Consider the following 24,146-nt stretch of genomic DNA (forward strand, 5'->3'; position numbering starts at 1 on the left):
CCTATGCCTTTGTGGTGTAAAATTATGTCCCAATACATGTGTGAATCATAATGTAACACATGTTTTGGGCCAAGCAGTGGAATGTGGTGAAACGGTTAAAAATTATGTCCCAATACATGTGTGAATCTAACCGGAATGGAGGTGTTGCTTAGTCCCGTGTGAATCTTATTACACACCTCCCCGTGTGAATCTTCTTATCTGTATGTAACCAGAATGGAATGTGTTTTTTAGCCTTACTCTGCTGTTCACATGAATGTTTATATCTGGAAAAGAGTATATCAGCTGGAAAAGTCTCCAGTTCGGTGAGTCTGCTCCGGGGTTACGTTTAACCGCCGAGCGTGGGTTGTTGGCAACCGCTCTACGAGAACTGACGGCTCCCAGTTCCGGTAACATGTAGAGTGAGTATAAGCCAGACCCGTTGGTTGTGGCGACGCTGCGGGGAATAAAATGCTCATATTCTAGCAGACTCGCCTCTTGGTCGTTTGTTCTGTGTCAAACTACTCTCCTACGAACCTGACCTTGAGAATTTTTTAAAACAGCCTTCTAGTTTTCGACTCCCCCACCCTGGGCGGAAAAGACCTAGGCTATTTGCCCTATCTATGCCCCTCATGATTTTATAAACCTCTCTACGGTCACCCCTCAGGCTCTGATGCTCCAGGGGTAAAATAAATGCCCCAGCCCCTCTGTCTGTGTAACTGGTTAAAGCTCCTTCCCATTGTCAGTTCACTGGGACACATACACTTATTCTGTGTAACCAGTTAAAGCTCAGTTCACTGGTAGTTCCTCTTTGAAGCAGGTCGAATGGATTTCTCTTTCCAGATTCACCCCCCCAATGATATTGAGTGACCCTGTCAGATCTTGTTATGGAATTTCTTCCAAGATTTCTGTCTGCAGATCCTCCACTTCTGATACCTGTTAGCAAGTTGAAATAAATCATCACTGTCTCTACCGAGTAGAAACTCTGATTATATTGTATGTGTCTGTGTATTTAAAGTACTAACCCAGGAACATACAAATGGTATTTTTGACTTAAAATACATAGGAGACATGAGGAAGGAGATGTCAGGACCTGGCACTCTCTGAACCCTAACAGGATGTTCCAAGTGGTAGTGCAAACATTTCAAAATGAAGTGGATGGCCATAGAGCTGTACAGCACAGAAACAGTCCATCTCGTCCATGCTGACTAGATATCTGAAATTAATCTATCTTATTTATCAGCACTTGGCCCATATCCCTTTAAACCCCACCTATTCACATACCCATCCATCTGCCTTCCTCATTCCCCGTTTTACTTGTACTGATACCTTTGGGGATCTCTGAACTTGGACAGTAAGGTCCCTTTTTTCCTCAGCACTCTGTAGGGGTCTATTATTTATTGCTTACTTCCTTCTCTATTAAGATGTTGTCCCTTCAGTTTGCGGTTTGATTCGTTGTGGCAATAGAGGAGGCCAAAGATGGTAATGTCAGAAAGGGGGTGGGAAGGGGAATTGAAATGGGTGGTGACTGGGAACTCTGGTCGGCTCTGTGGACCCAGATATGATGCTCAGTGAACCATTCCCCAAGTTTGCGCTCGCTCTCCCCGATATAGAGAAGACCACAACTGGCAAACACATGGCAAATGCAGTACCACAATATGAAGTTATAGCCTTTGCTGTGGGAAACAAAAAGTAGAAAGGAAGTGCATTGTTTAAATGGAGATGTAATTGGATGTGGAGAAAGTGAGAACTGCAGATGCTGGAGATCAGGGTCAAAAAGTGTGGTACTGGAAGAGCAGTAGGTTAGGCAGCATCTGAGGAGCAGGACAGTTGGCTTTTTGGGTACGAGCCCTTCATCAGGAACGATGTGTGGATGGACAAAGGAGCCTCAGCGTCCTTCTACATCAGTCGCTGCCAGTTGTCATACAGTACAGAAACAGACCCTTAAGTCCAACTAGTCATAGAGATATACAGCATGGAAACAGACCCTTCGGTCCAACTTGTCCATGCCGACCAGATATCCCATCGCAATCTAGTCCCATCTGCCAGCACCTAGCCCATATCCCTCCAAACTCTTCCCATTCATATATACCCATCCAGGTGCCTTTTAAATGTTGCAATTGTACCAGCCTCCACCACTTCCTCCTGCAGCTCATTCTATACATTTACTACCCTCTGTGTGAAAAGGTTGCCCCTCAGATCTCTTTTGTTTCTTTCCCCCCCTCACCTTAAACCTATGCCCTCTTGTTCTGGACCTCCCCTTCCCCCCACTGCAGGGAAAAGATTTTGCCTATTTATCCTATCCATGCCCTTCATGATTTTATAAACCTCTATAAGGTCACCCCTTAGCCTCCAACGCTCCAGGGAAAACAGCCCTAGCCTCCCTTTAGCTCAAATCCTCCAACCCTGGCAATATCCTTGTAAATGTTTCTGAGCCCTTTCAAGTTTCACAACATCTTACTGATAGGAAGGAAACCAGAATTGTGCGCAATGTTCCAAATGTGGCCGAACCAATGTCCTGTACTGCGACAACACAACTGCCCAAATCCTATACTCAGAGGATTGGGAAAGTTTTCAAAACTTACAAAAGACAACCGGGAAAGAATGGAGGGAAAAACCGAACCTTTGAAGGTCAGCTTGGAGGCATCAAGGTCTCAGGACAGGGGGGTGGGGATGACCCCAGCTATGGGCCACGTGTGAGCAAACGGTTCCAGATTGATTTACGATATCTGGTCGGTACAGACGAGTTGGATCGAAGGGTCTGTTTCTGTACTGTATACCTCTATGACTCTGGCTTTCCACTAATGTTTGCCATGTCAGTATATTCAATTTCTCTCTGGTGTCAGTGTTAAGACGTTGATGTCTCATTTCGCTTCACCTTCCCAGGGATGTTAACCATTTTGTGTCTGGTTGTTCCTCAAGAAGCTGCGTGGCAGGTTCATCCTGAATTGACACACATTGTATTTGCTTCCCAAAATCAGACCTGCTCACCCTCAGCAGGATCCCAATGTTGTGAAAGATATTAACTTTCAGGTGGTGGTATCAAAATTCAGAGTGATGTCAGTCTTGATGTTTTTGCTTTTTCTGCCCCTGTAAGATCCTGAATCAGCACCTGCAGGGGAATTAGTTAGAGCGGAGTGAGAACAGAGGGGGAGAGAGAGTGGGATGGTGCTTTCCATTTTGTGGAATAATAAAAGAAAAGAATATTCCACAGAAAGTAGAATTGCTTGTTCAGAATTTCTACCCTGCACTGACAGTGATGGCTTTTGTAATCTCTTTTTACAGCGTATTTGAAGATCTGATGGCGGAAGTTTCTCAATCAACAGATGAAGGGCTTATGCCCAAAACATTGACCCTCCTGCTCCTCGGATGCTGTCTGACATCCCTGTGCTTTTCCAGTGCCACATTTTTCGACTGACTCTCCAGCATTTGCGATCCTCACTTCGCCGTCAATGTCTGACAGTCACTCAGTCCACCAGGACCGCAACGATTTTCGACTGATTTCTCTGAGAGGGATCAAAGCTTTTTGGTTCCTGACTGAGTGAGTATGTTTTCAGCATCACTGGGACTGGACGAGAGACCCCACTGTTGCAGCGCACTGTGCGTGGAGCGTGTAGCAGCTATTCAACCTGGAAAGAGGAATTCACGACAGGAAGGGGCTGGAAGTTCGATTGTGTGTGGCTGAAGCTTCATCCATGGAGAAACCGGAGGAATCCCGCCCCGTGGCGAAACCGTGGAAGTGTGGTGACTGTGGGAAAGGCTTCCGTTTCCCGTCTGCCCTGGAGATTCATCGGCGCAGTCACACCGGGGAGAGGCCATTCCCCTGCACCGACTGCGGGAAGGCCTTCAGACATTACTCCCACCTGCTGGCCCACCAGCTGGACCACACGGGGGAAAGGCCCTTCAACTGCCCAGATTGTGGGAAGGCCTTCATGTTTTTCTCTGCCCTGTTGGCCCACCGGCGGGTCCACATGGGGGAGAGGCCGTTCACCTGCCCTGAGTGCGGGAAGGCCTTCAGCACTTCCTCCACCCTGCTGATCCACCAGCGCATCCACACGAGGGAGAGGCCATTCACCTGCTCTCAGTGCGGGAAGGGCTTCATCTGCTCCTCCCACCTGCGGAGCCACGAGCGGGTCCACACGGGGGAGAGGACCTTCAGCTGCCCCGAGTGCGGGATGGCCTTCAGCACATCTTTCACCCTGTTGGCCCACCAGCGGGTCCACACGGGGGAGAGGCCCTTCAGCTGCCCCGAGTGCGGGAAGGCCTTCAGCACATCTTTCACCCTGTTGGCCCACCAGCGGGTCCACACGGGGGAGAGGCCCTTCAGCTGCCCCGAGTGTGGGAAGGCCTTCAGCACATCTTTCACCCTGCTGAGGCACCAGCGGATCCACACCGGGGAGAGGTCGTTCACCTGCTCTCAGTGCGGGAAGGGCTTCGCCCGCTCCTCCCACCTGCGGAAGCACCAGCGAGTTCATGTGCCATCGCAGGGGGATTGAAGGAGTGACGGTCAAGTGCCATTATCGATTGGACTATCAATCCGGTTCCGGGGACTCCCGGGTTTGAATCCCACCACAACAGATGGCAGAGGGAGTGGGTGGTGCGGGGGAGAAAGCCCCCAGCTGATTCACTCTCTCCCTTGTTAGGAAAGGGAACCGCCATTGTGGGAGAGTATTCATTCAGTCGTTCCATCTTCATCCTTCACTCGGTCTGGCCTACACATGACTCCAGACCCACAGCAGTCTGGTTGACTCTACACTGCCCTCTCCCCACTGGCAAATGAGCAGGGAGAAACTTACCAGGATACAGGGTATGGGTTGAAATTGCTGAGTGAGGCAATACTTCCTCCGGATTACGGCTGTAACAAGGATCCAATTACAACCTGGTGCTGCCCAATAGTAAAGACAGTGGGGTGTGTGTGGGCTTTGATCTTGAGCTGTTTAAAAAGCAGCTACTTTGTCTATGCCTTTTTGCAGGGGGGAATCTGAAGATGTAACTAAGTTGAGTCACAATAAAGGTTACCTGAACTTACCGCCGGGCTCAGACTCTTATTGAAAGCTTTGAGCTCCAAGAGATTTTTAGTTTAAAGCTGCTCCTTCATTTCAGCCTCCTGCACTGAGTTTCCAATGTCATGTATCAGATGGAGCAGTGAATGAGAAGCTAGTATCTTGAGAAATTGTAAATCTTTCAGGTACTGTGTTGTTTCATCAGCATTGTAAAGTTTACTGACAGCACCAGGAGGTGTGGGCTGTGTTCACTAGAAATGATGTGGAGGTGTCGGTATTAGTCTGGGTTGATAAAGTTAAAAAGAAATCACCCAATACCAGGTTGTTGTCCAACAGGTTTATTTGGAAGCACTAGCTTTCTGAGTGCTGCTCCTTCATCGGGTAGCTGTGGAGCAGCATTGTAAGACACAGAATGTATATCAAAAGATCAGTATCATGCAACTGATGGAATATATTGAACAAGCCTAGATTGCTGTCAAGTCTTTCATCTCTTCGAATGGGTGCAGGTATTGGTTCATTAATGTGTAACTGCCAGTACATCTTTTAAGTCATCTCAAGAATGTGACTTAAGGTTTTATAAAAAAGATGACATCTCAGCTCAGACAATGCATTTAAAGGTGTGAGAATTGAGTCTGAAAATGTGTTGCTGGAAAAGCACAGCAGGTCAGGCAGCATCCAAGGAGCAGGAGAATTGACATTTCGGGCATGAGCCCTTCTTCAGGAAAGGGCTGAAGAAGGGCTCATGCCCAAAACGTCGATTCTCCTGCTCTTTGGATGCTGCCTGACCTGCTGCGCTTTTCCAGCAACACCTTTTCAGCTCTGATCTCCAGCATCTCCAGTCCTCACTTTCTTCCTGAGAATTGAGTCTGACAGTTTTCCAATCGTGAGTCAGACTGGTTCTATTTCCAAATTCATAAAATATTACATGGATTGACTGCCTGGAAATTGTGTGCTTTTTTAGCAAAATTGAATACATCTGCAAATATAATTCTGCCAATACAAATTCACCCCATAGAATTGTGTGTGGGTGCATGTGAGTTTGTGCGTGAGAGTGTGTACATGCTTGGTAAAGTGTGAGTGTGATGGAGTATAAGCCTGAGAGAGTATTGGGGGGTATATATGTGTGTGTGTGTCTGAGGGGGAGCATGTGTGAGAGAGGTATTAATACAAGCAAGGGGTTGCAGTTTGCTAAAACAAGAAAGGGCAGGACTTGTACTGATAATGGTAGGGCCCTGGGTCATGTTATAGAACAGACAGACATGGGGGGGTGGTGTTCAGGTACATAGTTCGTTAGAAGTTGCATCACTGGTAGACAGGGCAGTTAAGAAGGCATTTAGCAGCATAGCATTCATTGTTCACACCATTGAGTACAGGGGTTGGGACATCATGTTGAGGTTGTACAGGATGTTGGTGAGGCCACTTTCAGAGTACTGAGTACAGTTCTGATGGCCCTGTAATCTGAAGTATTCTTATCACAGAGGGTTCGGTAAAGATTTACCAGGAAGCTGCCAGGACTGGAGGTAAGCTGAATAGCAAAGGGCTCTAGCTTAGCATCGGGGAGCTCAAAACTTGAGGGCATATTACTTAAGGTGAGGAGAGAGATTTAAAAGGAACCGGAGGGGCAACATTTTGAAAGAGGGTGGCTTTGTATGTGGAATGAACTTACTGACGATGTGGTAGTTGCTGGTACATTTACAACGTTTAAACAGCATTTGGATGGGTACATGAATAGAAAGGTTTAGAGGGATATGGGCCAAATGCAGGTAAGTGGGACTGGTTTAGTTTGGAATCCTGGTCGGCATGGACGAATTGGACCGAAGTGTCTGTTTCTGTGCTGCATACGTTTACTGAAACCAGTAGAATTCTGAAAGGGGCTTGACAGGATAGATGTAGATAAAATGGATACTTTATGGGGAGGGTCATACAATCCCAACAATGTGGATGCAGGCCATTCAGCCCATCTATTCCTCTCTGGCCCTCTGAACCTTACTCCATATTTCCATGGCCAAGCCATCCTAACCTGTACATCCCTGGTCACTATGGGTAACTTAGCACGGCCAATCCTCCCTAACCTACACCCGAATCTATAACTTACCTTCTCAAGAATGTAATTTAAATGCAGAGCTTTTCTAAGAAAAATGTCAGTCTGATTCAACATTGGGACACAGACAGAATTCACACCTATTGTCTCTACTTATAAATAGGGCAACGTCTCTTCGAAATGTAGATTCATTTAGATATAACTGCATCACTTCACATATTAAGATATCCCTTTGAATATGCCACATCCCTTTGAAATGTAATCTCGTCCATCTACATCTCTTCATTTTAACGGTATTTCCGCAAATATTCATGTCCCTTTAAAATGCAGATTGCCCCCTTTAGATATGAAGCCGTTCCGTTAGATGTCGGAATATCTGTTTAAATTGAGCCGTGAGCTTTCCCAATGTAGACAGGGCTCCTGGAAACGTGGCAGTGTCCCCCCTGCAGCTGCAGAGCGAGACAGGAGAGTTTGTTTTTGTGAATGAGCAGTTGTAGCGCGAGGTGGCTGTTGCTTGGTGACGGTGAGGCTCCCCGGCCCCGCCCATCCCCCCGTGCAGACGTCACGCGGGGGCGAAGGCGGTTGGGAGGAGAAGTCGCTCGAGCGGGGAAGCGGCGGGAGGCGGCCGTTAGGAAAATGGCGCCGTGCGGCCCGGGGCAGACACCCGTCACTGGGCACCGCCGCCTTCCTGGCGCAGCTGCTGTGTCACGGCCACACCGGCCGGCTGTACAGCAGCTAGGAGCCGGTGAGCATTCTGGAGGCGGATGGGGTTAAGGGCCTGCTTGGGAACTCGTCGGCCGCCTGGGTGGTGGAGTTCTACTGGTCGTGGGGCGGCCCCTGTGTCAACTAAGGGGCCACCTGGAAGGTACTGGGCCCGGGAGGTGAAAGGTGAGGCAGGTTGGGGGGGGGACGGAGGGGAAGGAATGTGGGGCCTGTCCTGTCATAGTGACATTTTACACTCACTTTCCATCTGCTTTTACTGGCGCTTGTGCTGTTTTCCCCTCACTGTTTGTTTAATCCTTGTGCTGTTTCCCCCTCACTGTTTGTTTAATCCTTGTGCTGTTTACCCCTCACTGTTTGTTTAATCCTTGTGCTGTTTACCCCTCGCTGTCTGTTTCATCCTTGTGCTGTTTACCCCTCGCTGTCTGTTTCATCCTTGTGCTGTTTACCCCTCGCTGTCTGTTTCATCCTTGTGCTGTTTACCCCTCGCTGTCTGTTTCATCCTTGTGCTGTTTACCCCTCGCTGTCTGTTTCATCCTTGTGCTGTTTACCCCTCGCTGTCTGTTTCATCCTTGTGCTGTTTACCCCTCGCTGTCTGTTTCATCCTTGTGCTGTTTACCCCTCGCTGTCTGTTTCATCCTTGTGCTGTTTACCCCTCGCTGTCTGTTTCATCCTTGTGCTGTTTACCCCTCGCTGTCTGTTTCATCCTTGTGCTGTTTACCCCTCGCTGTCTGTTTCATCCTTGTGCTGTTTACCCCTCGCTGTCTGTTTCATCCTTGTGCTGTTTACCCCTCGCTGTCTGTTTCATCCTTGTGCTGTTTACCCCTCGCTGTCTGTTTCATCCTTGTGCTGTTTACCCCTCGCTGTCTGTTTCATCCTTGTGCTGTTTACCCCTCGCTGTCTGTTTCATCCTTGTGCTGTTTACCCCTCGCTGTCTGTTTCATCCTTGTGCTGTTTACCCCTCGCTGTCTGTTTCATCCTTGTGCTGTTTACCCCTCGCTGTCTGTTTCATCCTTGTGCTGTTTCCCCTCGCTGTTTGTTTGGTTTAATCCTTGTGCTGTTTCCCCTCGCTGTTTGTTTGGTTTAATCCTTGTGCTGTTTGCCCTTTACTGTTACTTGTGCAATTGCTGGGGTTAGTGTGTAAATACTAGTGAAGGAGATTATACACCAGCATGTATATGTTCCTCAGTCATTGAAGGGGCAGGACCTGTTGAGAATGGTTAGTAAAGCATGTTGTGCACTAAGCCTTGTTAACATGGATATAGTTTGTTATTTGGAAAAGTAGACTTTATTATTTAAAGTCACAGATGTACAGCACGGAAACAGATCCGTTTGATCCAACCTGTCCATGCCAACCAGATATCCTAAATTGATCTAGTCCCATTTGCCAACACTTGGCTCATATCCCTCTAAATCCTTCCTATTCATATACCCATCCAGATGTGTTTTAAGTGCTGTAATTATACCGGCTTCCACTACTTCCTCTGGCAGTTCATTCCATACGTGCACCACCCTCTGCATGGAAAAGTTGCAACTTAGATACCTTTAATATCGTTCTGCTCTCACCCTATAACCTATGCCCTCTTGTTGTGAACCTCAACCCTACACTGACGCAAAGACATTTAAAAAATAGTTGAGCAGCCAGACAAAATGCAAAAGCTATAAAATGTTGAACCACATGAGGAAAAAGAACTGTGGCTCTACTCTTTATTTCTCCCCTTGGCATTTGAACACTTAACATCTGTCAATAACACCAGCATCGCCACAGAGCATATTGTGTCTGCTCCTCGGTGTGAACAACAGCATGCATGCCCGCTGGTGTCCATGCTCCTCGCTGTTGGCAGAAAAGGCGACATCGCTTATCTCTGTTCCTAAAGGTCTTCCCTTTATTCTTAAAGCTATGCCCTCTGGTCCTAGTCTCTCCTACCAGTGGAAACATCTTCCCAATGTCATTGCACTACCCTGTCCGGTCATTTCTGCTGGTGGGTGAGACTACGCCTCAAGGTTAGAGGGAGTAGCTTTCAGACAGAGATGCGGAGGAACTGCTTTTCCCCGAGGGCCATGAATCTATGGAACAGTCTAGATTAGAGTGGTACTGGAAAAGCACAGCAAGTCAGGCAGCATCCGAGGAGCAGGAAAATCAATGTTTTGGGCAAAAGGGCTTCCATCAAAATCTAGGGAATACTCTGGCCAAGGAAGCAATAGAGGCAGCTTCATTAAGTATATTCAAGACACAGTTAGGTGGGTTTTTGCCTGGTAGGGGAATTAAGGGGTTCCTTGTGACTGCAGGGAGGAGGAGATGAGACGATGGACAGGTCAGCCGTGATCTTAATGATTGTGGAGCAGGCTCACTTGTGGCAACTGGAGTGAGTCCAGGGAGGGAGCAGACTTTACGACCTCAGGTATGTGTCATGGTTAGCCGGGTGAGGAGAGACATAAGGATAGGCTGGGACTGTTTTCCGTAGTGTGCCAGAGTCTGAGGAGTGACCATATACACTTTTATATCATCATGAGGGACATGGATAGGGTAAATAGACATGGTATTTTCCTTTGGATGGGGGAGCCCAGAACTAAAGGGTAATAAGTTTAGGATCAAGAATGTGGTGTTGTAGCAAGTCAGGCAGCATCCGAGGAGCAGGAAAATCAACGTTTTGGGGAAAAGCCTTTCATCAGGAAAGTGTGTTTGTATGTGAGTTTGTGTATAAGACTGTGCATCAGTGAGTGTGTCTTTGCATGTGTGCATGCTTGATAAAGTGTGATTGTGATGAGAGAGGTATGGATATAAGTGAGGGTTTGCATTTTACTAAAATAAAGGACTTGTACAGGTAATATTAGGGCCTGGGTCGTGTTGTAGAACAGAGACCTGGGGGTGTTCGGGTTCATTGTTCTTGAAAGTTACATCACTGGTAGATGGGGGTGAAGAAGGTGTTTTGCACACTTGCCTTCATTGTTCACATGCTGAGTACAGGAGTTGGGATATCATGTTGGAGATGCACACAGAAAGTACTTTACTCAGAGGGTGATAGATGTCTGGAATGCATTGCCAGCAGAAGTAGGGGCAGGGACGGTAGATTCATTTAAGGTGCATCTGGGTGGAGGAAATCCAAGATGGCGGCGACCCAGCAAGTCTGAGTCTGTCGTGCTCTGCCCAAGACTCAGGCAAAGTAGGCTGCCTGCCTCCACCACACCTTCCAAATCATTTAAATAGGTTTTATTTAAATACAGCTAGTTATTTTGCACCAAACTTGAGCGGTTTAGTGCCCCGTTAAAATGACTAAAGGAAAGAATGCCCGCAGCTCGCAGCACAAAGGAACCCCTCCCCAGCTGCAGCAGAGGCGTCCACAGCTGCCCCAGGGTACTTAACTATGGTAGCGAGCCTTGTTGCAGTGATTTCTAAGCTTGAAGAGAAGATCGCCACCTTCATAGAAGAGTCCAGGAGCAGGTGGGAGTTGCTCTCGGTCGCGCTGCAGAAGCACGACCGAGATATTGAAAGAATCGAACATCGAGTCGGAGGGGCGGAGCTAAAGGCTGCGACCTCCGAGGCTGCCGCAGAATCAGCCGAGGGTCGGGTCTGGACTCTCGACCAGCGAGTCCGGGCCTTGGAAGATCACATTAACGACCTCAAAAATCAAGGTCGTCGAAAATATTTGTTTGCTGGGCCTTCCCGAATGGGAAGAGCAAGGCCAGTTTACAATGTTTCTGGAGCAGTGGCTTCCACAGTTATTGAATCTGGAGGCTGGATCAGGCCAGGTCTGGGTAGAATGGGCCCACCGGGTTGCAATACATAGGCCCAGCTTGGACCAGCGCCCCCACCCAGTCCTGTTCCGGCTGCAGTGCTTTTAGGAGAAGCAGATGCTCCTGGAAGCTTCCAGAAATCTTGGGAAAGATCCCCAAGCCATGATTTACAAAGGATCCAAGATTATGCTGATTGAGGACTTTTCCATATCTCTGGTCCAAAAGAGGAGGGCGTTTAAGGGATTTAAACATTCAGTACTCCCTGCGCTACCCAGCAACACTACGTTTTAGCCACGAAGGTCAGTGTATGACTTCGGATCGCCGGAGAAGGCCACGGAATGTTTGGCCTCTTGGATAAATCGTAAGAGTTAACTCGTGTGGTGAATGATGTTGTTCTGCCCTCCCCCTTCTCTGGTTCACCCTTTTTTTTTCTCTTATTACTTTATTGCTTAATATTATTTCCGGGGAGTAGGGAGAGGGGGCTTATTTGTTCTCCACTCTGCGATTTTCCCCTTTTTTTTGTATTTCTATATATATAGTCTGGGTGGCCTAGTAGATTTAGGTGAGGAGGGGTCTCTGCTTTGTCTTATTTTTTCTGTTTCTTTTAAAGCTGGGTTGTTTTCCCCCTGTTATTTTGTATTATCATAATTAATTACTATCTGCTGAGACTGTAATTTTATAGTTTTATATGTTTATACGTGGTATTAACATCACCAAATATATCTAAGTGTTGGTGTGGGCGGGTAGGGAGGGTACTCATTGTTAACTTTAGCTTGGGCATACACTTGAATTTTCTTCACTTTATTATGGGGTTCCTGGGTCGAGGGTGGGGCACTGGTTGGGAGAGGATATGGTGGGTTTTCGGAAAGGAAATGAGAGGGAAAATCTCCATTTAAATATGTTTTTGTTTTTTTATTTAGAAATAGTTTTTTATTATGTTAGTGTGAGTGTAATAAAGAATCTCTTTGTGAATTTTCTATGGTCTATGCTCGTGGTGTTTTGGATGGTGTTTCTCCTCCCGGGGGGTCTCGGACTTGTCTGGACGATTATGGTGAGTCATTCAATTAAATGGTGCACCTGGAATGTCAAGGGGAGTAATTCTCCAATCAAAAGGAAGAAAATATTATCAAATGTCAAAAAAGAAAGGGTTGATATAGCTCTCCTACAGGAGACCCATTTATTGGATGAAGAACACTTGAAATTACAACAGGGTGGATTTGATCAGGCCTTCTTTCCTTCCTTCAGCTCAAAAAGTAGGGGAGTAGTTCTTCTTATTTAAAAGAATCTCCCTTTCAAAATCCTAAGTCAGATAAAAGATGAATCTGGGCGATATATACTAATTAAAGCCCTTATAAATGGAGAGGAATATGGGATTTTAAAGCAGTATTGTCCCCCGGCGCGTCCTTTCAAATTTATAAAGGAAGCCTTCTCCAAATTGATGGCACTGGTGCTCGTCATACAATTATAGGGGGAGACTCTAATTGCATTATGGAGCCGGAAATAGGCAGCATACCCAAGAGTACTGCGGGTGTATCCCCCAGATATAGACAATTGGCGGATTTGAATCAAGAATTAGGATTAGTAGATGTGTGGAGGTGCCTCCACCCGCAAGGCAGAGATTTCTCTTTTTACTCTAATCCACATAAATGTCACACGAGAATTGACATGTTTTTTGCCCCCTCGAGTTTTTAAAATTCCATATCATCCTGTAAAATAGGTGATATGATAATTTCTGATCACGCTGTTGTGTATATGAAAATCAAGGCTAGGAACAATGAGGCATCCCCCTGACATTGGTGTATGGGTTCCTTCTTAACGAAGGATAGTAAATTTGCAAAATATTTTTCTCAAGAATTTAAAGCTTTCTTGGAAATTAATTCAGGTACGGCCAGTAACCCGTCAATGATGTGGGAGACTATTGAAGCTTATGCACGAGGTCTGATCATTTCATCCTTGGTGACCCAGAAAAAATTAAAGGGAAACCAACAGCGTCTACTTGAGGCTCGGTTAATAGCAGCTGAAACAGCATCCGCTGACAGACCTTCTATTGCCAAATTACAAAGGATTACGGCCCTTAGGACAGCTCTGAATACCGCCTTCTCCCTAACGGCAAAGAAGGAAATATTATTTGCAAAACAAAGATTATATGAATTTAGTGATAAACCTGGTAGATGCTTAGCATTTCTTGCAAGTAAAAAAAAGGGCCTCTCAAGCTATCACAGCTATCAGGGAAAATGCTGGTACTCTGACTCACGATCCTAAAAGGATCAACTCAATCTTCAGAAAGTTTTATTCTGATTGCAGGATTGTGAAGGTAGAGCCAGGAGGATGCAGTCCTTTTTTAAAAGCCTGGCATTTCCGGACTTAACCCCGAAAGAGGTATCGGTCCTGAATGCTTCTCTAACAACCCAGGAAATACTTGATGCAATTAGGCAATTTCAGAGCGGTAAGGCACCTGGCCCAGAGGGCTTTCAGGTTGGATTTTACAAAGAGTTCACAGGAGTATTAGCTGGCCCACTTATGAACATGTAAAACTACAGAAATAGTCAGGGCTGCCTCCTGCCTTCACTGAATGAGGTGAATATCTCCCTTATTCTCAAAAAAGGAAAAGATCCAGAAGATTGTGCATGATACAGACCGATATCCTTGCTAACTGCAGATTTTAACATTCTCTCTAAAACATTAGCATTGAGGCTAGAGAGGGTACTGCCATATATCATAAAAGAGGAGCAGACTTGGTTTATTAAGGGCCATAGATCATTTAATGATATTAGAAGGGTCTTGAATGTGAATCAAGTCTGTCATCAGGAAAAAATACCAGGAATAGTAGTCTCTTTGGACGCGGAGAAGGCATTTAACAGGGTTGAATGGTCATACCTGTTCTATACATTAGAAAGGTTTGGTGTTGGAAACGTATTTGCCAAATGGGTCTCAACACTGTATAATGATCCCAAAGCAGTTGTGATCACCAATGGATTAGGCTCAGGTAGCTTCCGTGTGGGTAGGGGCTGCTGTCAAGGATGTCCTCTCTCACCGTTGCTATTCACGCTAATAATTGAGCCACTGGTGGAAGCGATACGGGCTGACTCTAATATAACGGCCCTGAGGGTTGGTACAAGTAAACATAAAATTACCCTATATGCAGATGATGATCTCCTTTTTCTTAGTAATCCTCTGATGTCCGTGCGTCCCTTAATCCAAATTATTAATACATTTAGTGCATTTTCAGGCTACAAAATTAATTTTTCAAAATCGGAGGCCACGCCTCACTAGTATGTCCCACTTATTGGACCGATCCCACTCCCCTTTCGGTGGTCTCTGGAGGGTTTCCTATACTTAGGCATTTTTATCACCCCAGTATTTGGCCAGCTATACAAGGCCAATTTTGTGCATCTATTGGAAAGGGTAAGGCAGGACCTTCACGCTGGGGAGACCTTCCAATTTCCTGGCTAGGTAGAATAGCCCTAATTAAAATGAATGTCTTGCCCCATCTCTTATACCCTATGAGAATGCTTCCGGTGATGCTGCTGAGGCTGGCACTGTGCAAATTGTATGGTTGGCTGGGTTCGTTCATCTGGAATCCTAGACGGCCCCTCATTAAGTTAAGGAAGCTACAGCTTCCACAGGCAAGGGGGGAGGGCTGGATTTTCCAGACTTTAGGAAGTATCAGTTAAGTTTCTTGTTAAGCTGCATAGCCGATTGATTGCGGGTCAGACATGACCCAATCTGGATGGACATCAAGGTTTCTCAAGTACAGTGCTCTCTTATTAACCTCTTATTTTTAGATTAGATGAAAATCATTACAGACCACTGTAGAAACCCTATAGTACTAAACACAATTAAAGCTTGGAATATAATGCGGCAAAACGAGGGTAATTCACATAAAACGTCCCCCTATACTACTATAGTGGGGGCATGGGGTTTTCAACCGGGGCTTACAGATACCACATTCAAATCCTGGAGATCCAGGGGTATCTCCTGTTTAGGGGATCTGTTTGAGAAGGGGGTCCTGATTTCTTTTGAACAGCTGCATCAGAAATTTGGATTACCTAATGGAGACCTCTTTTGATACTTCGAAATACGAGATTACATACAGAAGACGACTACGCTATTAAATAGTCTCTATAAATCAGATCGAGAACGAAGAGTGTTGTGGCCAATGGGCGTACCCTCGGTCAGCACTCTTTATCATTTATTACGTGATGAAGTGTCGGAAGATATGGACCGTCTGCTTAGAACATGGGATCAGGATTTGCGGCTGGAAATTTATACAGAAATGTGGAATGACATCTGGGAAAATGCCAAAAAAATCTCCATTTGTAACAGAACTCAGGCCATTCCGTTAAAAATACTTCATAGGGCCCATATGGCACCGGAAAGATTGGCAACATTTAGGGCAGGAGTATCTCCAATGTGTCCCAAATGTAAAACAGAGGTGGGCACTCTTACACACCGCTTATGGACATGCCATAAGATCCACAAATACTGGACCGAAGTAGTAAACGCCCTGACAGACATCTTGGGAACGGAAATTACAATAGATCCAGTATCTCCTCTTCTGGGCTTCTCGAGCTTACCTTCTCTGGATGTGCACGGGAGGAAATTATTTTCCATTCTCTCCTTCTATGCAAGGAAAAATATCTTAGTAAACTGGGTGGCTGAGGGCCCTCTAGGACTTCAGAATTGGCACAGATTAATCATGGAATGTGTTCCCCTTGACTTCCTTACAAATATGGTGCACCAAAAAACTGAATTATTCTATAAAATATGGCAGCCCTTTTTGAATTACATCGATACAGATATTTCGGCCATTCTTTCAAGGGCTTTCATCTAGTTGAGGTAACAGTTCTGGCTGGTCCGGGGCCCCTTGGGAGAGGAATCCCACATGAATACGGGTTTTATTACAACTTGATGTTAACTCATTACGAGTGTGTACTTCACTACTTAATTACTATGTTATCCTGTTTTCTTTTGAATAATGTAAGATATTTGATCATACACTCTGGTTAGTTATAGGTTAGATCTGGTTTCCAGCATCTGCAGTTATTGTTTTTACCTTAGTTATAGGTTAGATTAGTAGCTAGATGAGTTTTGTCTTTTTCTTTTTCTTCTCTGTATCTCTTTTTGTTGGACAGGTTTTGGCTATTTATTTAAAATTTAATTGTATATTAATGTTTGTACTTGTCTTTTTTAAATTTGTAAACTTGTAAAAATGTTAAATTTTCAATAAAAATATCTATAAAAAGAAAAGGTACATCTGTACAGATGCATGAGTAGGGGGAGAGCAGAGGGATACAGATTCGGGAATTGCGCGATAGGTTGAGACAGGGGATTTGGATCGGCTTCGGCTTGAAGGGCTGAAGGGTCTGTTCCTGGGTTGTAAATTTTCTTTGTTCTGTGTTGAGGTTGTACAGGATGTTGGTGAGGCCATTTTGTTTAGAGTACTGAGTACAGTTCTGGTCACCCTGTAATAGGAAGAATATTATTAGAGGGGGTTCGGTAAAGATTTACTTGGACGTTGCCAGGACTGGAGGGTTTGAGTTATCGGGAGAGGCTGGGACTTTTTCACTGGAACGGAGGAGGTTGAGGGATGACCTTATTGAGATTTGAAAAATCATGAGGGGTGAGGGTAAGGAGAAAAGCGAGGAACATGCGCGGTTATGTAAAGCCAGAGGTGGGAAGGTGAAACAAAATTGTAGCTCTACCCTTTTTTCCTCCTATTGACATTTGGCCAGTTGAATCTGGCAGTTACACGAGCATATCTACAGAGCCTACTGCACGTGCTCCTCGGTGTCAGCAAGCACTGCGCATGTTCGCCGGTGTCTGCAAAAAACTGCACATGCTTCTATCTGTCTAAAAATGGTGCATGAATTTCTTTTGCCGTTTCCCTGCTCCTCGGATGCTGCCTGACCTGTTGTGCTTTTCCAGCACCACTCTAATCTGGACCCATGAGCTTCTGAAGCTGTTGCTGCTCCTCTCTCTCTGAATGAAGACTGAGATTCATCCAAGACTGTAATTTCCTTCCTCTGTCCAACAGCACTCTCTTCTCTCACTGCCTTTTCTATTTCTTTTATTTTCATGCTGGGATCCAATTGTTGAATTGCAGCAACTGAGAAGAAAGGGAGTGAATCCAGAAAGAGGACAGACTCTGTGGTACTGCACTTGCCAGGTGTCTGTGCCTCAAACACCTGGCAAGTGCAGTACCACAGGGTGAAGTTATAGTCTTTGCTGTGGAAAAAACAAAGCAGAAATGAGATGTATTGTTTAAATGGTGATATATTGGGAAGTGGAGAAAGTGAGGACTGCAATGCTAGAGATCAGAGTCAAAATGTGTGGCGCTGGAAAAGCACAGCAGGTCAGACAGCATCCGAGGAGTAGGAAAGTTGACGTTTCAGGTAAGAGCCCTTCATCAGGAATGATGTGTGGATGGACAAAGGAGCCTCAGCGTCCTCCTACACCAGTCAATGCCAGTTGTCAGACAGGTGCAGCAAGCATTCAGCAAGGCAAGTGGTATATGAGCAAGAGGAATTGAGTTTAGAAGTGGGGATGTCTTCCTGCAGTTCGGGGGTCATTGAATATATTCAAGGCTGAGTTCATATCATTTTTGAACAACAGAAAAGTGGATGGTTATTGGGGAAGGCAAGAAAATAGTTTTAAGGCTAGTACAGAACAGTGACAGTCATACAGCATAGAAACACACCCTTCAGGTCAACTAATCCATGCTGACTATATTCACAAACTAATCCCATCTGCCTGTGTTTGGCCCATATCCCTCCGAACCTTTCCTATTCACGTACTTATCAAAATGTATTTTAAACATTGTAACTGTACTTGCATCCACCACTTCCTCTAGACATTCATTCCACAAACAACCACACTCTTTCTTTTAAAAAAAAGTGCTCCTCATGTCTTTAGACTTGTTCTACTCTCACTTTAAAAGTTTGCTCCCTAATCTTGAAATGACACCTGCCATTCACCTCACCTATACCCCTCATGATTTTTTAACCCTCTCTAAGGACACCTCTTAACCTCTGATGCTCCAGTGAAAAAAGTTCCAGTCTCTGCATCTCGATGTAGGGAGGTCCATATCCATTTGTGGTCTGTTCAATGCTGGTGCAGGCTTAAAAGACCAAATGGCCGACTCCTGCTCCCAATTCTGTGTCCTGGACAGCAAGAGACGATAAGGCAAGGGAGTAGAAAGTAGGCTATTCAGCCCATCAGGTCTGCTCATACCATTCAATCGTGGCTGATCAGTTTCTGAGTGCCATTCTGCTGCTTTCTCCCTGTCACCTTCGATCCTCTCAATACTCAAGACCCTACCTATCTCAGTCTAAATATCCTCAGTGACCTGGCCTCTGCAGTCTTCTGTGCCAATGAATTCCATAGATTCGCCACTCTCTGGCTGAAGAAGTTTCTCCTTAGCTCCATTCTAAAAAGTTTTCCCTTTACTCTAAAGCTGTGCCCTCTGGTCTTAGTTCCTCCTATCAAGGGGAACATCTTCCCAACATCCACTCTGTCCAGGCTGTTCAGTATTCTGTATGTTTCAATTAGATCTCCCCTGAGTATGGCCCTGCTAATCAGCATGAACCAGACCTTCAGGATGAGGTATAGCAGGGATTAGGTTCAGCAAATTGGAAATGGAGGGAGAGTGTGTGGGATGGAGATCTTCAGCTTCTAAGGAATAAGAGAGGAAAGAGAGTTCACAATAAATCAGAATTGATTGGATGAGCTGATAAGCTACGGAGGGGCAGATGGAGTTGAAGTTGGAGAAATGTGATGTGTTGCATTTTGGTCAAGCAATGCAGGCAGGACTTACACAGGGGGAGTGTTGCAGAAGAAAGAGACCTTGGAGTGCATGTTCATAGTTCCTTGTAAGTGGAGTCCCAGGTAGACAGGATAGTGAAGATGATGTTTGGAATACTTTCCTCTATTGGTCAAAGCATTGAGTGAAGGAGTTGGGAGGACATATTGCGGCTGTACAGGACATTGGTAAGGCCACTTTTGGAATATTGTGTGTAATTCTGATCTCCATCCTATGGAAGGATGTTGTGAAACTTGAAAGGGTTTGGAAAAGGTTTATAAGGCTGGTGTCAGAGTAGGAGGGTTTGAGCGAGAGTCTGAATAGGCTGGGACTGTTTTCCCTTCGTGTCAGAGGCTCAGGGGTGACATTATAGAAGTTTATAAGGGGCATGGATGGGGTAAATAGCCAAAGTCTTTTCCTCCGGGTAGGGGAGTGCAAAATTAGAAGGCAGAGGTTTGAGCTCAGAGGGCAAAGATTTAAAAGGGACCCAAGGGGCCACTTTTTCTCAGAGGGTTTTGCATTTATGGAACGAGCTGACAGGAAGTGGTGGAGGCTGGTACAATTACAACAATTAAGAAGCATCTGGATGGGTACATGAAGAGGAAGGTTTTTGAGGAATATGGGCCACATGCTGACAAATGGAATGGATTGATTTTGGATATATGGTTGGCATAGACTAGTTGGGTGGAAGGATCTGTTTCTGTGGTGCATGACTCTTACTGTCTTCGGTGAAAGCAGAAGTGTGGTTGTGAAGACAGGGCTTTCAGAGCAGCTTTCAAAGATGTTTTGCCCTACTGGGACCGGAAGAAGTTACAACGAAACCTTTCATTTGTGAGACAGCAAGCAACTATGTGAGTACATCCGGGATTTTGCTGGAAAGTGGGAATTCTTTGCACTGAGAGGATGAAGCCCTGCCCTATCCAGTCATTTCTGCTGGTGGCTGAGACTAGGCCCCAAGCTTTGGGGGAGTAGGTTTAGGACAGAGATGAGGAGGAGGAAGTGAGGGCTGCTGGTTTTCCCAGAGAGTAATGTATCTGCGGAATTCTCTGCCCGGGGAAGCAGGCTCCAATATGCCCCGGTCCTAATTCTTCAGCTTGACGTACCCGTGACTGTAAACTTTGAAGAGTTTTCGTTAACTGATGCAAATATTTCCCATTTGACCAACAATGCAGTGTCAGCTGTTTCAGTCATTGAGATGGTTTTGATTCATCTACTAAATACATCTACTCATATTAGACAATATTCATGACAATGTATGCGAGGTGATTCTATATACGCAAATTGTAAACCAGTAAAAAAGGCTGACCAGGCAAGGAAGTGGTTAACAAACACAGGGCATCCCTCTTAGAGTATGCATCTTGTTTGTTTACAAATTAAACACGCTTCAGATCTTTTCCGAGCTGCTTTCCGAAAATCTGGGTGCCACAATAATGGACATCATCAACTGAAATAGGCAGCAGCAAAGAATGCACACAAACCAGTCCAGCAGGGGGCACCCATGTTTTGGTTTGAGTATTGAGGGAATCCCCTATTTGAGGCCCCTGCGCTATCAGTACCATACCCAGGCTAATGTGCATTGAAACCAGATTATGAAGTGTTAACTTTCCTGCAAACTTCTGCCTGTGTGTGTCTCTCTGTAACATTTTCTAACTTGCTTCATATCTCAGTTTGTCAGCTTTTGTTTATTCCTTCCTTCCTTCCAAGGCTAATGAGGCACTCACATTCCAGAACAGCCCAAGTTAGGGAGTTGAGCCTCTCAAATCCTGGCTGTGACACATTGCTGCTTAACCAAGTGTGCAAACTCTAAATACCTCTCAGCTGTTCCATTTGCAAATCGAACACTGTTTTCAACACAAGTTGTTTGTGTCTCTGCATGAGTCCATAACCCAGGGAAATACAACAGAGTCTTTAATGGTTGCCCAATGTGTCCTGTATGCCAAATTCATTCAAGTCTGGACATCCTGAAGTGAGCAATTATACTTCAGATTTCTACTCGCCAATTAAAACTAATGTTGGGCACTCAAACAGATTGAGGGCATCTTGAAGCATGCCATGGACCTCAGTGTGGGTCCAGGGCTTATCAAATAGGGTTTCACCTCTCATAACCGTGCGGTAAGCAAATTATTTATTACTAATTTTGTAAAGCACAAGTGTTCTCAGCAGTATTATGTCCAGATGCTAGGACCCTGTTGAATTCTCTCACTAGTATCTTGTGGCTGAGTAGGGAGAATTGTATCAATATTTCTAACAGCACTTTTGTCCCTGGCCAGCTTTCCTCTTTATTTTGGACACAACAAAAGCAGCAACCAGATATTTCATCTCTCAAAGGATATCGGCCAGTGACCTGGCAGGACCCGGGTATCTCCTGCCTGACTCGCCAACTGTGGGGGATGGAAATAAAGCCCCATGTCAGGAAAGAATTTGTTTATCAGGAAGCAGTACAGCTGCAAGGCCAACCGTCTCCGCTGAGCCTGGGAAACATAAGCTTTAGCAAGCAGGCACTAAGCTGAGATTCAAAATGGTTTCCAGGCTTTAATATGTGACCAAATGGCTGGCCCAAATCTAACAATTCTCCCACATCATCGCAGGGAATAAAACAAGAAAATGAGACAAAATGAGAAATAAATAGGGGGTCGTGCTTAATGTTTGTTCATTACGAAGTAAACAAGAAATAGCAGTCTCCCAGGACTCGAATGGTGCCCTACTTGAGAAATTCTGTCCAACAAGTTTAATTGGAAGCAGTAGCTTTCGGAGTGCAGCTCCTTCAACAGGGGATTGTGGAATATAAAATTGTAAGACACAGAATTTATAGCAACAGTTTATAGTGTGATGTAACTGAAACTATATATTGAAAAAGACCTGGATTGTTTAAGTCTCTCATCTGTTCGAATGACCATGATAGTTTCAGTTCTTTCAAATGTCAATCAGAAAAACTTTTAAAATAGTTAAATCCTCAAGTGAACTTTACCAATTGGTGTCGCGTCAGCCCAGATAATGTATTGAAGGTGTGAGCTCCCCTGTGTGAGACTCTGTGCCACAATGGTTAAACTGATTAACAGAATCTTACATGGATTCATGCAGTTTTTGAGCAAAGTAAGACATAATTCTGCAAGTACGAATTCACCCAACAAACTTGTGCGTGTGTGTGTGTGTGGGGGGGTGGATGTATATTTGCAGATACATTCTATGTGCATTTTTTTTAAGGAAAAATCTGTAGGCAGTCCATACATGTCATAGTTTGTAAATTCGACTTTGGAAACGGACCCAGTCTGACTCAAGATTGGGATACAGGCAGACTCTGACCTCGCACCTTTAATGCATTGTCTGGGCTGAGATGTGAGCTTTTGCAATAAAGCCTTGTTATCTCGAGAAGGTGACAACAAGAAGTTCTGGGATTTACATTGTAATGAGACCTACAACCTATTTGAAATGGTGGAAGACTTAACAACCCAGGTTTGTTCAATATACCATTTCAGTGGCAGGACACTGGAATGTTTTGCTCTAAATTGCATCTTAGGATCTTATCCTCCACAACCACCTGATGAAGAGGCAGCACTCCAAACGTTACTGCTTCCAAAGAAGCTTGTTGGACTACAACCTGGAGTTATGTGATTCTAGAATCTGGTTTCTAGTATCTGCAGTCCTTGTCTTTACCTAGTTGATTTTAACCCTACAGTGAATCCTCTTGCAAGGATGCCTGCATTGAAGAAGTTTTCCTCCTCTCTCTCCAAGAATCTCAAGGAATCCCTCTCCCACTGCAACTCCCAGGTCATTTCCTCTGCCCTGAAGCTTTTCAACCATGTCCTGAAACAGACTCGCTACCACAGCCACATTTGCTTCCTCATTACCTGCCTCCGTTACCAAATAATCCTCCACGGACTCCGGGCCACCTTTAAACCAGCAGAGTTCGGATCCGAACAGGTCACTCCACCCTCCTGTCTGACCTATCCCCCCACCCCCACCCCCACCCCCATTCACCTATTGTACTCAATGCTACTTTCTCCCCACCCCCACCCCCACCCTCCTCTCATTTATCTCTCCACCCTGCAGCCTCTATTCCTGATGAAGGGCTTTTGCCCGAAACGTCAATTTTCCTGCTCCTCGGATGCTGCCTGAACTGCTGTGTTTTTCCAGTACCACTCTAATCTAAAGTGGATTGGCCATGCTGAAATACCCATAGTGCCCAATGATGTGCAGGTGAGGATGAATTGGCCATGCTAACTTACCCATAGTGCCCAGGGATGTGCAGGTAGGGGTGAATTGGCTATGCGAAATTAGGCATAATGTGCAGGTAAGGTGCATTACTCAGGGTTAAATGTAGGGGAATGGGTGTGGGTGGGTGACCTTTGGGAGGGTTGGTGAGGCCGAGTGGCCTGCTTCCACACTGTGGGGATTCTCTGAAGGGAGGGGTTTTTTTGGAAAGTGTTTTCTCGTCCTCGTCTGCTGCATGCGCAGTGCGGCGTCCCGCTGTTGACCATGCCCCACCCCCTCAACCGTCACTTTTCCTTGGCCCGCCCCTAGTTCATTTGTGACGTCACAAGGCGGAAGTAGCTCTGTCAGTTTCAAAGTGAATGTCCCGCCCTCTGGGCAACTCTTCATCCTGGGAGGGAGACAGAGATGGGAGGAGGGGAAATTGGTCACTTGTAGCAACTGGAGTGAATGCAGGGAGGGAGCAGACTCTGCAAACTCAGGTATGTGTCTTAGTTAGCCGGGTGAGGAGGAACTGAAGGATAGAGATTGGGAAGGGGGAGGGCTGGATATCTTTTCTGTTTTTATTTTTAAAATGCACCCGATTCCCACCATTAACAGCCACAGGTACAAGTACAGCACATGCAATATTCCTCATTGCAGCTTCAAGCCGGTTTTGCAT

The 24,146-nt window shown here is 45.6% G+C and overlaps 1 pseudogene across 1 annotated transcript in view; it reads left to right on the forward strand.

The window, feature by feature from the left end:
- The window catches only part of LOC148144411 (uncharacterized), a 269,470-nt pseudogene that overhangs the window by 236,516 nt on the left and 8,808 nt on the right, over nt 1-24,146 (forward strand). The window contains exon 2 of the transcript XR_015751484.1: nt 3,262-4,451. The product of XR_015751484.1 is annotated as an uncharacterized LOC148144411 (transcript). The remainder of the gene's footprint in view (nt 1-3,261; nt 4,452-24,146) is intronic.

The sequence above is a fragment of the Chiloscyllium plagiosum genome, unplaced genomic scaffold (assembly GCF_037043375.1).
Source record: "Chiloscyllium plagiosum isolate Xiang-an unplaced genomic scaffold, Cpla_swu_hap1 HiC_scaffold_27, whole genome shotgun sequence".
Classification (NCBI taxonomy): domain Eukaryota; kingdom Metazoa; phylum Chordata; class Chondrichthyes; order Orectolobiformes; family Hemiscylliidae; genus Chiloscyllium; species Chiloscyllium plagiosum.